The following is a 15,805-nucleotide window of genomic DNA, read 5'->3' as shown; positions in this document are numbered from 1 at the left end:
TGAGATTTGGGCGCCGGTGGCAGAGGGAGGGGGGGTGAGAGTTGACATGAGGACATGCTGCCAGCTTCAAACTGTATTATGATGTAGAATAGAGCAGAATTATTTCTTGCCGTATATAATACAGGACGCGAGCCGTTCTAGGTGCTATTGACACAAATCAGAATTTTGATGGCTGGCAGAACATTGCCACCGTTGTCACACCTCTGCCCAGTTAATTTTCGTGACCTGTCAGGCAGAACATCCTTGCTTTCCTCCTCTTTTCTTTTTTCTTGACAAGGCTCAGAGTCCATCCTCCTTGGCAGGATTTATTTGTTATATCGATACCAAAATGTCCTTCCTTGCCTTTCTGTATTGACTACAGTCAAACTGGCTTTACAGCATTGACAGCGACTAAAAGTCTAAAATAATATAAATCCAGCAGCAGCAAGTCAGCAGAAGACTTTTAGGAAGTGTGCAGGCTGAAAATGTCTGATGAAATAAAGCAACGTCCGCCGTGTAATAGCCAGCAATGAAAGGGCCAACAAATCTCTCTTGAGGGCCACTGAATATTCTGGGAGCTTCTTGAGCAACCCCCTCTCCCGGGTACCTCTGAGGGAGGGAGAAGGGGATGCCTTAGAAACAGAATGCAATTATTTGGTGCTCCTTAAGACGGGAAATGGCGAGCCTGGAAACAAATAGGTAGCCAATGAAACTAGTAAGGGGTCAGAATAATAGGTGGTTAACTGGTAGCTGAGTTCCAAAACAGTGGACGTTTCTGAAATGACTTCAAGGGCAATCCCCCACATAGGTTGGATGATTATTAAATTTGTATATTGCTCTTCATTTATCACCTGGGACCCAGGTGGCACTGTGGTTTAAACCACAGAGTCTAGGGCTTGCTGATCAGAAGGTTGGCGGTTCGAATCCCTGCAACGGGGTGAGCTCCCGTTGCTCGGTCCCAGCTCCTGCCCACCTAGCAGTTCAAAAGCACATCAAAGTGCAAGTAGATAAATAGGGACCGCTCCGGCGGGAAGGTAAACGGTGTTTCCGTGTGCTGCTCTGGTTCGCCAGGAGCTGGTTTGTCATGCTGGCCACATGACCTGGAAGCTGTCTTCGGACAAACGCAGGCTCCCTCGGCCTATAGAGCGAGATGAGCGCCGCAACCCCAGAGTCGGACACGACTGGACCTGATTGTCAGGGGTACCTTTACCTTCATTTGTAGACCCCAGGGTGGTTCATAACACAAAAAATACGAGTTAAAAAAACACAAAATACATAGTGAGAACAAGAATAAACCAATAATCCCTCCCCAACACATTGAAAAGGGTATCTGATGTTAATCAGCCAAAGGCCTGGTTGAAGAGGGACGTTTTCGCCTGGCACCTAAAGGTATATAATGAAGGCATCAGCTGAACTTCCCTTAAGGCACATGGTCTGGTACGGGTATACAAAGTACTATACAGCTTTGGACAGGGTACCTTAAAGTAAACACACGTATCCCAGCTGATCACTGAAAGGGCGTCCTGCAGATACACTCGCAACAGCTTCTTGATTCTGTGCAATGTAGAATCCAGGCCTTTAGTGTGAATAGCACCTAGTACCCTCATGAACTCCCTCCTGTTGCATATTGGGCAGGTTCAGGTCTTTTTTAGTGCCTATTGCAGACCTTCCTTTTTTCATGCTGCCTTTTAAGTGGAGTCTTTGAAATGCACAAGGTTTGTCCCCCACCCCCACAGTATGCTCTCGACAATAGTGTTTTGCGGTGGTACACACCTTTTGTCCTCTTAACATGGCAGGTGCTATCCACGTTGTCTGTGCGTGATGTGGGTGCTGGGCATGTCTTCTTCACATGGAGGAAACCCTCCCCTCGGCTAGTGTTTCCAAAGACAACAAAACGCCACCGTCAATCTTTTGAAAGGGAGAGGCTGGGAACTGGTCTGTTGCTATACTGAGATACAGAGGATATACCGTGTTTTTCCGTGTATGAGACAAGGTTTTTTTTTTTAACCAAAGAATTAGGTTTTAAATTGGGGCTCATCTTATACATGGGTAGTGCTGAGGGGGGTGTTTTCTTAATTTGGAATCCCCCAAAATTCCAAAAGTCTTATACATGGGGAAAAAATGGTACATCCGTTTAAGTCAGCGTTTCTCAACCACTGTTCCGCGGCACACTAGTGTGCCGCGAGACACTGGCTGGTGTGCCGCGACGTGCGGCGATGAGAAGGGCGATTTGCATTGTCACGTGCCTGGCGGCCGCCAATAAACACAACTGAACCGACGGAAAGCAATATTTCTCCTCCTCTTTCCCAAAGCTCAGTGCAAACGAGCCTGGCGGCCGCCAATACACAACACTGACCCGCCGGAAAGCAATATTTGGCAAGTGTTTCTTACAGTCATAATTATAATATAGGGTGGCACAGAGTTAATTTTTTTAACTTTTTTAATGGTGGTGTGCCTCGTGATTTTTTTCACGGAACAAGTGTGCCGTGGCCCAAAAAAGGTTGAGAAACACTGGTTTAAGTTACTGTGCTGATTCCTATTTTGCCTATTTCATTCATGCACACGTCATACCTAGTGAGAGGCAGTGGTGGAGCCCTGATGCATCAAGAGGTCAGTCCCAGTAGGAGCTGACTGGAGAAAGTGCTCTCTGTGTATACACAGGTATAGAGCAGGTGTGTGAGAAGTGTGTCTCGACACATAATGGAGTATAAACTAAACCGATTCATGAACCAAGAACCTATACATTGACCACTACGTAATAACGAAACATATGTTGTAGATATTTTTCCACATTTATTACAGTGGAACCTCGGTTTACAAACACCTCGGTTTACGAATTTTCAGTTTACGAACGCCGCAGACCCATCTGGAATGGATTAATTCACTTTCCATTAATTTCAATGGGAAAGTTCGCTTCAGTTTATGAACGCTTCAGTTTATGAACAGACTTCCGGAACCAATTACACCCATGCTTCAGGTTAAGTACGCTTCAGGTTGAGTACTCCGCGGACCCGTCTGGAATGGATTAATCCACTTTCCATTACTTTCAATGGGAAAGTTCGCTTCAGTTTATGAACGCTTCAGTTTATGAACAGACTTCCGGAACCAATTGTGTTCATTTTTGTGATATACAAATGACATGAGAAAACTTGGTATACTTGTCTGTGTAACATTATTCTTGTTTATAAAACCCAATAAAAAACCCAATAAGAAAAAAATATATAACCGTTTCAGCTTTAGATTGACAAATAGTGTTGGGCAGGGACAACATTTGGATGAGGTTGTGTGTGCAGCATCCCAAAAAAGGTGCCAGAATTCAATACTGAATGCATATTGTCATGCAATGTGCATTTGCTCTCTGCATCTTTATTGGACACACACACACACACACACACACACACACACACACACACACACAATAAATGAATATAGGAAATTGTTGTTGATGTTTTTATTGTTAAATCTCTTGGAGATTTTTCACAGGAACCGATGCGTAAATTAAGGGAGGTAGCCCGAATGAAATGAAATATGAGGTGAAAGAGGAAAACGATACAAATGACTATTGGTTTTATATAATATTCATTCCTCAAGTTTGTTGCTAGGTAGTGAGTGAGTCTTAAAAGCTTAGAACAAAATGAAAACTTCAGTATAACCAATTTGAATGGAGACTGTTTTGAAGGGGAAAAGTCCACCCTTCCCCATCTAAGTGCATGACTCTACATGAATCATTGCACTTTCCTTTTTATGTGTGAGAGAAGCACCGCCTCCCCGACAACTCTTCCTTGTTCAACTTGAAATTCCAGTGGAACTGTATCAAATCACTGCTACTCTTCAAGAATTCTGAAAATTGGGCAGGAATGGACAAGTGTGGAATACCAGTAAAACACGATGGAGTCCCAGCAGACTATTCTTTTAACATTAATCACCACTTGTCTTTTGATCAGTGCTTTGTGGCGGCATGTGTGTTTCTGGGTTTGCGGGGAAGTCTGCTGCATGCGCATAGAGACAAGTGCACACACCCTTTTTGCTTGTTGTGCATGGCTAAAACTTGCCCCCCCTTTTTTCTTTTTGAGAAACTGGGTTGCAAGGCAGCTCTAGGCATGCTCGAAATCTCCTCAAGGAGAAAGGAAACAAGGGGAACACACCATTTTTGTTTTTTAGTAAAGTTTTTCAGCAAGCTTTGACTTTAGATCCTAAGGGTGAAGAAGAAACAGGTAAGAAGCTCCTATTATTATAGTTTCACAGGCTTCTCCAAAGTGAATCCTTTTGTGGAAATCCATTCCAACTTCCTCTTTGCTTATTGTTTGAGGCCTCTTGCACTGACTTCTTTTGTCAGGAAACCATCTTGTATGCTCTTTCTCTCTCTATATATATATCTATATCAGTGTGTATTTATTTGGGGTGTACTTTTCCAGTTAACTTCTCCAGGAGCTGGTGCTCAGGTGGTAGCCTCTTCAGTGAGGCAGATGGGCTTCAGAACATGCCTAAAATACTCTGACTGAATGTTTTCATTCTAAGAAGCTGTGGACTTTTAATTCTTGTTTTACAACAAACACACCCACACAGGCAATGTGCCTCACTCGCACCTGTTTCTTTCAAAAAATAAAAGCTGCTAGCCCAGGTGATTTCTCTTAGAGGGGGAGAAAACGTGCCTCAGTTTTCTTAACTGTATGAAGCTAAATGTTACCATGCAAAGTTGAGGGTTTTTACCCCCTAGCCATAGTTGTGGCAGCAACAAGCTTTATTTCTTTATTTCTTTATTTATTCCCTGTTAAACATGTAAATGGAGCGCTGACTGACAACATAGAGCATGTTAAATCCCACAATCGTTACGATGCTGGGCATTTGGGTGTTAAAAGATTACTTACACAGCTCAATTTCTACACTTCAGGGTCACTTCCAAAGCTTTGTGATGTACGGGTTTTAAGTGTGCACAGTGCATTTGTGCAACTTGAAGGATGGCAGTACAATGGTAGTTACGGAGCAGCTTCCTTTTTAAAAAAGTGCACCTTATTTTTACCTTACGGAAAAAGGTTTGGAAGCCTGGGCTCATCGTGTTGGAAGGCCATATCCCGTGGAGGTCTGGTATGCTTTTGCTCTTCAGGGAAACTAGGTTTAACATTGCTTTCAGAACTGAGTAGCTTTTTTTTTTTTTTAGCTGTGCAGGTTATGTTCCCATGCCTTTTTCTTTTTAAAGTAATATGGTACTTTGTGGGTAAATAGGACTGGAATTATATGGTGCTGGAAACCCTTTTGTCCTCCCCACCTCGTTGTTGTTGTTGTTGTTGTTGTTGTTGTTGTTGTTGTTGTTGTTAAATTGCCTTTGGGCTTGGTGATGTTTCAAACATTCACTGTCAGTTTGCTTGGCATCTCCAAACTTACCGGTAACTAAAGTAATTTCCAACTAGGGCTAGCCTGTGACCCTAAAGATAAATTATAATGGATACCACATATACAGATTTTACCTTTTGCATGTTTATATAGCTTGTGGGCTTTTGAGAAAGACATCTCTAAAGTTTGGTTGAATTTTAGGTTTTCATTGTTTACCAGAGTGGCTGGGGAAACCAGGTACGGGGTATAAATAATAAATTATTATTATTATTACCAGCAAAGTAGGATTGGAATGCATTTGTTGGAGAAACTTCAGCTCGTTTGGGGGGTGGGGAGAGAAATCAAAATAAAGTTTTTTGTTCCTTTGCAGTGCAGCAGAAGCATACTCTACATAGCAGCAGAAAGAAAGCTGCCCAGATATTTTAGCAGATTTTATGTGCAAGAGGGAAGGACCGAGAGACAGTGAAAGTGATGCCTGTGTTTTAGATCAGTGGTTCCCAAACTTTTTTGGGCCACAGCCCCCTTAATTCCAGAAACTCTTCCCCCGTGCCCCTTGCCCTACCCTGTAAAAATCAGTATTCAGCATAGCGGTTTGCACAGCACACTAAGAAAGATAATACAATAAACTTCAAAGCGGTAAAAATTAATTGCACATTTATTAAAATCCAGTTAAAACTGATGAACTTGAACCATTGTCCAGTAGCACCTTAGAGGCCAACTGAGTTTGTTCTGGGTATAAGCTTTCGCGTGCATGCACACTTGCTTATATGCGTGTCTGACCTATTAACATCAAGCTTGCAGAAGAATGTTGGGAAATGATACATGTCATTCCTTTCCAAATTGGTTCGATATAATGTGACAATTGCTAACTGGCTAAGACTTTTCTGATTACTTTTCATGGTGGCAATTTCTTTTTGGTGTGCGTCCTTTTGCAGACAGATACATGGTTGCCAAAAGCAAATGCTGTGTGATAAGCTGTAAGCAGCAATGGATACTAAAGTATAGTAATTATGTAGGACAGTGTTCTCGAAGCTACGAACATGAGTTTGACCAAACTGCGGGAGGCAGTAGAAGACAGGAGTGCCTGGCGTGCTCTGGTCCATGGGGTCACAAAGAGTCGGGCACGACTAAACGACCAAACAACAAAACAACAACACCAGGAAGTTCCCTTGAACCAGACCAATTTTTAGCTCCTCAACCCCTATAGGCTACGTTCACACACACACAGGTAATGGTTTGCTGTGAATTTGGCACAATACTATGTCTCCCCTAGCAGGAACTACCGGTACAAACCACAATTCTTGCCTTAGTGTTGCATGCCAACTGGAAACAATAGTTTGCTTCCCTCCAAACAAATTATCTTGTGAAGCCGAGATTTGATAGTGGATGCAGAACTGGACCTCTAGACAATCTTCATTTCAAGTTTCAATCCTTTGTGGTTGCACTGATATTCTTGCAAGTGTGTGTGTGTGTGTGTGTGTGTGTTTGGTGCCCACTGAGATCTGAGGGGTAGGTGATGTTTCATTGGGTATATTTTCTAGCTGCTCTTGCCTGTGCAGTTCAATGAAGATCTGGGATGGGGTGGCCAAAAAACCTGTGTCTGTTGAAGACTTTCTTTTCATCAGGTGGGGAGACATGTACTGACTATTAGGAAACAGAATAAGCTTTTACTTTGTACTGGTGGCAGCAGTTGTGCAGAAATGAGTCTTGCTCATTTTAAACACTAACAAATTTATCATAGCTTAAGTTTTCGTGGACTAGAAGTCCGCTTCATCAGATGCATGAAGCGTTAGCCTGAGTTACAGGTTTATTTATTCTTTTCCTGGAGGGTTGGATTGGTTATTACATCACAATGAGCAGCTGCACATTGTACTGCAATTGCCACTGCAGTACAGAATGGCACTGTCTTTCAGCCTGAACTACCTCACAGGAGTGTTCTGTTGTGAGGATAAAATGGAAACCAGGGTGCAGAAGAGCTCTTGCGAGGATAGGCAGAATACAGATGTCGGCCAATAACGCGAGATGAATGCCGCAACCCCAGAGTCGGTCCTAATGGTCAGGGGTCCCTTTACCTAAGTACATAAAATGAGAGTGGCTGGGGAAACCAAGCCAGATAGGTGGGGTATAAATAAATAAATAAATTATTATTATTATTATTATTATTATTAATTATCTGACCCATTATTCATTCATGCACTCAACGTTCTATTTAGGGAATGTTTCGAAGTGTCCGATGAACTTGTAATGCACTTAAAAGGACGTCAATCACGACTGAAATGCTTGTGCTGGGTGATGCTGATGGGAAATACCACTGAATTACAGGATGGTGGCGTTCTGTTTTGTTTTTTAAAAAGGGATCTTGACTCCACTAATGACACATACAACAAGGGCATTTTAATTTTATTTTTTGGTGGGATGGGGAAATATCAGGTGTGCTTAATCCCATGTATTTGATTCTCACGTATTTCAGGGGATCTGTCTTCAAACCTCAGATCTGGTACTTAAAACGCATAGCCTGGACCGTGGAAGTGAGAAGCCCCACAACAACATAGCATTGGATAGTGGGCTTTTGACTTGAGCGCCGTGTTCACCAGGTCTCTTGGGCTATGCCAAACCGTTGTGCCCAGACACTCTTGGAGCCTTCTGGGTATTCATCCATACATGGGTGGATTTCATACGGACGATAGTTCCTTCCACAAGTTTCTAACCCCGGTGGATTCTGGAAAGAGAATTGGCTGAGTGTACTGTTAAGGGCATCATCCCATCCAAACCAGAACACATTTATTTAAATGTAATGCAGATTTTCCTGGGGGTGCATGTACATTTGATGAGTGAAATAATTTGAAATGGATGCTGCTGTAGTTTGACATACAATACCCATCTTTAAGCTCAGTGTGCTTGTTATTGCTGGAGGAAATAATCACTACTATTAGATTTTGCTACCTATCTGTCAAAAGCCAGTTTTGCCTTAATTGACAGAGTAGCTAAGAGGCTAGGGGAAGGCAATGCATATTTTTATTTATTAAAAGTCGTTCCACATGTAGTTCCCAGATATTATAGGGTGATACTGTTCTGTGGGCTCTACATTTCCCTGCTTATTCTTGTGCGCCCCTGACCCCAAAACCTGCTCATTCTTCATATCTGTAACTAGAAAATTACCAAATCACTGTAAGCTTTCTGCTCGTTTGCCTCATAAGCTTATACTGAGTAAGAAAGCTGTCTTATACAGAGTCACATGCTGGGGTATGAACCACGATCATTTGAATGCAAAGCAGATGTTCTACCACAGAGCTATACCCCCCCTCCCCATTTTCCCCATCCTGGAGAAAAGGGGAGGGCAAAACAATGTTATGCATATATAAAAATGCAAGCAGCATGGTAAATATGATTTAACATTAATTGTGAGGGTAATTTGGCAGTAATCTTGATGGCATATTAAGGAGCTAATTTATTCCTTTTTGATTTTGGTTCTAAGCTGCAGACTTGGCACTCTGAAACTGCATAAAATTTAGATAAAGCATTCATAAGGGGAATTTTGTGGTGAAAAACCATTAATCTTACCCAAGTGCTCTTTATTACTGACTTAACTCCCCGTATCACCCACTGTTTTTGAAAGTTCCTTTGGCTTCAAAAGCAGTTTCCCATTTGTAGGGATAAGGGCACATTGGATCTGTTTCATCCGAGAAACCCCAGGAGGCCTTGTGCAACTATCTGCATGGTTGTTTAGATCGTGGTGGCCTTCAAGAAACCTAGAGCTGATGTACTCTAGGAGAGGAGTGCCAGTGTGGTGTAGTAGTTAAGAGCAGTAGACTCGTAATCTGGGGAACCGGGTTCGCGGCTCCGCTCCTCCACATGCAGCTGCTGGGTGACCTTGGGCTAGTCACACTTCTCTGAAGTCTCTCAGCCCCACCCACCTCACAGGGTGTCTGTTGTGGGGGAGGAAGGGAAAGGAGATTGTTAGCCGCTTTGAGACTCCTGAAGGGGAGTGATAAAGCGGGTATGACAGGTGTGCAAAGGACACACTCTTCGTGTTAAACAACGATATCCTTTACAGCAGCATTAAGTGAAGACCTTTGGGATTTTAAATCTCATGAGTGAGGAAGGGAATAATCTCTAGCCAGCCATGCCCTTCAGGAGAGAACTTAAAAGCTTTTACTTTTCAATAGCCTTTGAATTTAATATTTGAATTCTGCTCTTTTGTGTTTGTAAATGAATCTTCCTGGCACATTTATAAGGAGGATAACAGAGAAGGTATTTAAGATATGCTGCTATGGCCCTAGGATCGAGCTTTAAAAAGCTGCATTTCGATTGTAATAATTCTTACTTTAAAAACAACAACCCCGAATAAATTCACATTCTTGACTTGTTTAATTCTAGGCAAGGGATGGGAAGCCTCAGGCTTGGGGACCAATACTCCAGACTTCTCTACCTGGATCCCAGGACTTTCCCCAAGCCACATCCCTCACCTGCTTTGCTTTGTATCCTCTTGAGTGCTTTTGCCTGGCTGAAATGTGTCCTTCATCTCTTGTAATTCTTCTTACTCACCTTGATAAAGGAGTGTGTGAGTGTAAAGAAACTAGTCTCTGCATGCAGCCAGTCACTGCTTTGCTCGTTTCAGCCCTCTTCTGGTTCTGGGAGATGGGAGAGGAGCTTGTCACAGCACGACAGGCGACACCCATGACTCTTCACCATTCAGACTCATCTCTGTCTTGATGTTTGATGTTTGTTTGTTTTTTTAAAAAAACTTGTGTTTAAAAACTGCTTTCAAAATGTTATGTAGAGAACAAACGAGTTGGAAGTAAAGCGAGCATCCTATACAGTGGTGCCTCGCTAGACGAATTTAATTTGTTCCACGGGTCTTTTCTTATAACGAAAAATTCGTCTAGCGAATCCCATAGGAATGCATTGATTTTTTTTTTGCCCATAGGAACGCATTAATTGAATTTCAATGCATTCCTATGGGAAACCGCAATTCGCTAGACGAATTTTTCATAAAATGAATTCGTCTAGCGAGGCAACCTCCGCTTGAAAAATCCTTTCGTTAAGCGGAAATTTCGTTAAGCAGGGCATTCGTTAAGCGAGGCACCACTGTATTGCCATTATAGCTCATCAACTCTCCAGGAAAGCCATCATTTATCCATTTGTTTTTAATACCACTTCAGGTGCGTCTTAAAGGCTGCAGTTGCTGTAAGAAAGCAGCTCCCTCTTTGCCGCTAGTGATTCAGGGGCTCTGCCTAGATGTTTCAGTCCAGTTCAGCTGGTTTTGGCATAAGCTTTCCTATTCCTTTCAACTACGTTCGTGACCATCATTTTAAGCGTGCAGACTTTAGCTTGCATTGTGAGGAAGCGGCGATAAAGAAATCTAGATCTCCGCTCTTATCGTGTAAGCCCTTTGGGGCGGGCTAAGTTCATGTTTTTGTGGAGCCTGGCGCTCTAGTATAGTACTCTGAAAAAGTACACGAGGATAAGGATTACAGTGAATCGTGCATCTATGTTGCTTAGGTCTCACAGTGTTCACAACACCCACTGCCAGTAGAGGCTATATATCCAGAAAACAGTCTAATACTGACTAATCCAAAACAGTTAGTGCTAACATTCCTGAGATCAATCAGAAGAGTAGGGGTGAATCAAGTCCTTCGATGTTTCCTGTTTTATGCGACTTTCTTAGCTCTGTTGCCAGTTCCTGAATCATAGCTCCGTTTCCTATGTTGTCAGCTTCTTGTGCACTTCATTTAGAGCCAATCTCCTCTCCTGGAGGAGTCTCTGGCAAGAATTGTGGGTGATATTAATTAGAATTCGCTGCTTGCTCTAATATCTGCGGTAACGGCTGCTCTGAAGATTTGCCTGCTGACCGTGGTAGTTAATCGGAGCCTCCATGTTTGCAAGCAGGAAAGCAGATGCTGGAGCTGATGACAAGCTGCTTGGGTTGTAAGCTTCCCAGAAGTTCCGTATCTGGCTGGCCAATGCTGGAAGTGAATACTGATAGCTTATCTTTGTGAGGCCCTAAATCTTCATCCCACCCAATCCCAATTTGCTGCTGTTTAGATGTTGCTGGACTACATCTCCCATCAGCTCTGACTCCTGCCCCTTCTGGCTGGGGCTGATGGGAGTTGTAGTCAAGTAACACTTGAAGGGTAGTAGGTTAAGGAAGCCTAGACTACGATGTTTTCAAATGACATTGGTATTTGTGGGTCCCCACAGTAGTCACTCTTTCTAGCTGTGCTGCATTGCTCCTGTTTTGTCCTAGTCAGTATGAGTGATCGTCATCTACAGTTACCTGATGGCTAGGAGCTGTCTGGCCTGTTCTGAATCCGTTGGTCTCATAAAACTTGTGTACATAAGTAGCTCTAGACTGAGGCCGCAGACCATCGGTGAGAAAAACCCGAGTTCTTGCTATCTCTGGCATGTATTACACTTAACTTAACTTGAGCCTTCTGTGAACATCTTACTGAGGAGAACTTTGTTTCTTTTTAATATCAGTCTGCAGGGATGATAATATCCTGTGTGAGATGTCAGAAGCGTCTGAGATCATTGATGCAGGCAGATTTATTTTTCTCCCCTTCTGCCGGAGAATTAAGACACCATAAGCTTTTTATTTGCATTAAATCATGGGTGTCTGCTGACATCTGAATCCCCTGGTTTTCAGCTGTTTATGTGCATGTTTTACAGCCATTAACAGTGGAACCTGGGGGCGGTTCTGAGTCGGAGATGTTCGTTCTTCAAAGTCCTTCCTAATACCGCTCCACTCCCTCTTGACGGGTTTCTCCAAACCCTCCCTCTGGATGTCTCTAGTGCCTCTCCTCTTCCCGCGCTCCTAATGCCTCCTAATAACTGCAAGTTATCCATACTGATGGAAGTGGCGCCAGGCAAGGGAGCGGAGGCATGAAAGGAGATATACCAGAATGTGCCTGTGACTGAAATCGTGGTTAATGTGTCTAAGGTATGTGTAGGCTGGAGTCTTCTGCCTGGTCTGAAAGCTGAGTGAGTCCCCCCCCCTTTTGTTAAGCAAGGTTATTCTACTTTTTGAGGAACTTGCCAGTCCCGGCACTCTTTTTGCTGCTACTCTTGTCTTGCTATGAGCTGTCCAGGAGTTAAAACAAAGAACTTCCAGGACCAGGAACTGCAAAAGCAGGAATTGCAACAAGAAATTTTACAGTCTTACCTCAGTACTCACAGAATCATAGAGTCGGAAGGGGTCCCTGTGGTCATCTAGTCCAACCCCCTGCAATGCAGGAACCTCACCTAAAGCATCCATGACAGATGGCCATCCAACCTCTATTGAAAAATACCCAACTTAGCTTATTTTTAAGTGTACAGTGCAGCACAGGTGGACTTCTGCTTTTGCAGTGGGACTTCCTCTCCCTCTCCCCTCTTCTCCCTGTGTGCCTCCAAAGTCTGCTCTGGAGGAGCCCCCAATACTGTGGAGCAGATTTTGAGGATACTTGAGGGGCTGCAGGGGAGAGTTCCATTGCACAGGTGGAAATATGCTGTGCAAGTGGAACAGCGTCATTGGATACCGATTCTGTGATTGTCCTACTTCCCATAGGCTTTGGTTGGATTGGCATCTTGTATGATTCACTGGTTCAAGAGACATCTGTGGGCAGTAAGAGGGGCTCCTCCGTGGTGGCACCCTCTCTATGGAATCACCTCCCCTGTAATTCAGAGATGTAGGTGCTATGGTGTTTCAGCACCTTCTGCCAGGTGATTGCTGGTTTTTTAATTCTGGAGGTGGCATATTAATTTGCTCAGGATTGCCAAGTGTCAGGGACTGAACATTGGAGAAGGAATGGTGGAGTCTAAGCCCCACCCCCCACCCTGCACTTCCCAGAGAAGGAGGAGACAGTATAGATTTAGAACAGTGGTTTGCAGAAGGACATAGTTCAGAGGCCGCAGAGGGGAGAAGCTGGGAAATATTGGGTGGAGATCAAGAGCAGGAAGAAGCAGCATCAGGGGAGAGACAGTCGACAGACTCAGTGTCTTTAGACAGCATTCCTGACCCCCCTCTCCCAGGACACGGCGTGCTTTGAGAGTAGCAGAATAGAAAGCTCAGAGGCAGAAAGCACAGATTAGCCAGTGCAGGGATGACATAGAAGAGACGGAGGGGGTGGGACTTTACTTAGAGCAATGCCATTATTTAAGAGAGACAGCATTTCTACATCTCTCTCTCTCTCTGTAAATATTGAATAAAGGACTCTTCTTGTTTTTCTACGTCTTGGCTGCCACTGTGGGAGGGATCTGATTCCCTGAAGCCTTGACACTAAGGTATTTTATTCTTTGGAGATTTCCCTGTTTATAAAATAAAATAAAATATTTTATTTTATTCAGTGGATTCTCTCCCCCACCAGTTGTGCACAGCTTTGGGATGCTGTATGAAAGGTAGTACAAAATATTTAAATTACGGTACTTAAAAACTTAAAAACAAACATCGTGGGTAGTGAAGAGAGGAGGGTTAAAACCAAGTTCGTTCAACAGTTTGAAAACTGGATGTCAATGAGGGTATGCCAGCATGAATAATGCTTAACAAAAAAAAAGTCCGTGGGAGTTCATAATTGATGATTGAGAGGAGTTTTTATTAATTAGTACATTAGCAGATCACTATCATGCTCCAGTTTTATGTGAGTTTTTTTTTTTTAACTGAGCAGTTAACTTGGCAGGGGAAAATGCCACTAATGATTTATTGTGCATGCTTATATAAGGAACACAACATTTAAGTTCATAAAAATATTAACTATTAAAATAAAAAGGAGAGACAGATTTCTTGGATAAGGTGGTGCTAAAGACAATGAGATAGTTGGCTGCAGTGCAGCGTACTGTTTAAAACTAGGGATGTACATACTTTCCTTGGGCCCGTGTTGGTGCCTCTGAATACAAGTTGCTGGGAAAAGGATCACTGTGGCCAGGTTGGGGCGGGAGAGGTAAGGGACCAACTGCTTGATACGGCGAAGATAGAAAAATGTCGCCTTGGCTGTTGCTGCAACCTGCGCCTCCATGGGAAGGGATCTCTAACCGGATGTGATTCATTTTTCACAGGTATTAAGAGCCTTGCTCTTTCATTAACTGATAGGTAGTGGCAGAACTACATAAATTATGGGGTGGGAGACGGGGTATCATTCCATCTAGCAGGCTGAACTTTTGTCGTAGTGTGGCATTGAATCCCCCCCCCCTTTAGTGTGTGTTGATTTTAGTTATTGGCTGCATATGAAGATGTGCCAAAGAGGACCCTTCTACCATTTTGACTGTGGACAACTGCCGTTTAGATTCTCCACTCCGAACAGTTTTCTGCAGTGACCACTCCTTGCTGTCATGTGACACCTGTAGTTTTGCTGTGTGCGCCCGTTATCTGCATTGCCTATTCTCCTTTTCCTATTGTTTTCTCAGAGATTGACAAACATTATTATAAAATGCAAACCACTTGGATTTCTTGGGCAGAAAGGCAGTATATAAATGGAGTGAACAAATTAGTAAAACTTGGCTAGCTAGCTCCTCATCTGTTCAGACTGGAGCAAGGAGATGGGCAAAAACTCTTCAAATAGTCTGGCAGGGGAAGAGTCATAGCTCAGCGGTAAAGCCTCTGTTTTGTATGGATAATATCCCATATTTAATCCCTCGCATCTCCAGGTACGGCTAAGAAAGAAACCCTGGAGAGCAGTTGACCATACTGAGCCAGGTGGAGCACTTCTTATATTACTGGGCCAACCAGGTCTACCCATGTGGCCTGCCAGGCTATTGTGACCCATGCAAGCCCAGCTGCCCTATACTAGATGCACTATATGCAATCGGGTGTGGGGCAAGAAAAGTTGCAGCTGGTCCCCCAAAAGGGTTTGCAGGGGCTGCTGATCAGCCTGTGAAATCCTTTGCAAGTTGCTTTTGAGCCCTGACTTTTGAGGCTTCAAAGCATAGAGCAGGGCTCTCTGTAAGAATCAAGGGTCATATAATTGTCAGTGCTTGGAAAGAGCTAGAGTCCTACTGAGGACATTAAAAGGTAAAGGGACCCCTGACCATAAGGTCCAGTCGTGACCGACTCTGGGGTTGCGGCGCTCATCTCGCATTATTGGCCGAGGGAGCCGGCGTACAGCTTCCAGATCATGTGGCCAGCATGACAAAGCCGCTTCTGGCCAACCAGAGCAGCGCACGGAAATGCCGTTTATCTTCCTGCTGTAGCGGTGCCTATTTATATACTTGCACTTTGACGTGCTTTCGAACTGCTAGGTTGGCAGGAGCTGGGACCGAGCAACGGGAGCTCACCCCGTCGTGGGGATTCGAACCGCCGACCTTCTGATCAGCAAGCCCTAGGCTCTGTGGTTTAACCCACAGCGCCACCCGCGTCCCTGAGGACATTACAAAGGAGTAAAGAAACGATTAATAGTAACTTCAGCTGAAATGAGATTTGCTGTCACCTGTGTCTTCATTGAAAGCTCAAACACACATGAAAAGGAGGAAATTCCCCCCCCCCCATGTTTTCATCTCACTTCACACTTAAAAAGAAATCAGTTTA

At 43.7% G+C, this 15,805-nt stretch overlaps 1 protein-coding gene across 24 annotated transcripts in view; it reads left to right on the top strand.

The window, feature by feature from the left end:
* MAGI1 (membrane associated guanylate kinase, WW and PDZ domain containing 1) overlaps positions 1–15,805 on the top strand; it is a 477,919-nt gene that overhangs the window by 82,700 nt on the left and 379,414 nt on the right. The window contains exon 1 of one of the 24 annotated variants that reach the window (XM_060271316.1): positions 4,066–4,193. The exons of the other annotated variants lie outside the window; for them this stretch is intronic. The gene's annotated coding sequence lies outside the window, so the exon portion shown is untranslated. Of the gene's footprint in view, positions 1–4,065; positions 4,194–15,805 lie in introns of those variants that run through there. 24 annotated transcript variants of the gene reach the window in all.

The sequence above is a fragment of the Zootoca vivipara genome, chromosome 2 (genome assembly GCF_963506605.1).
Source record: "Zootoca vivipara chromosome 2, rZooViv1.1, whole genome shotgun sequence".
Taxonomy (NCBI): Eukaryota; Metazoa; Chordata; class Lepidosauria; order Squamata; family Lacertidae; genus Zootoca; species Zootoca vivipara.
Note: the sequence above shows the minus strand (reverse complement) of the source record. Positions and strands in the feature narration are given on the sequence as shown.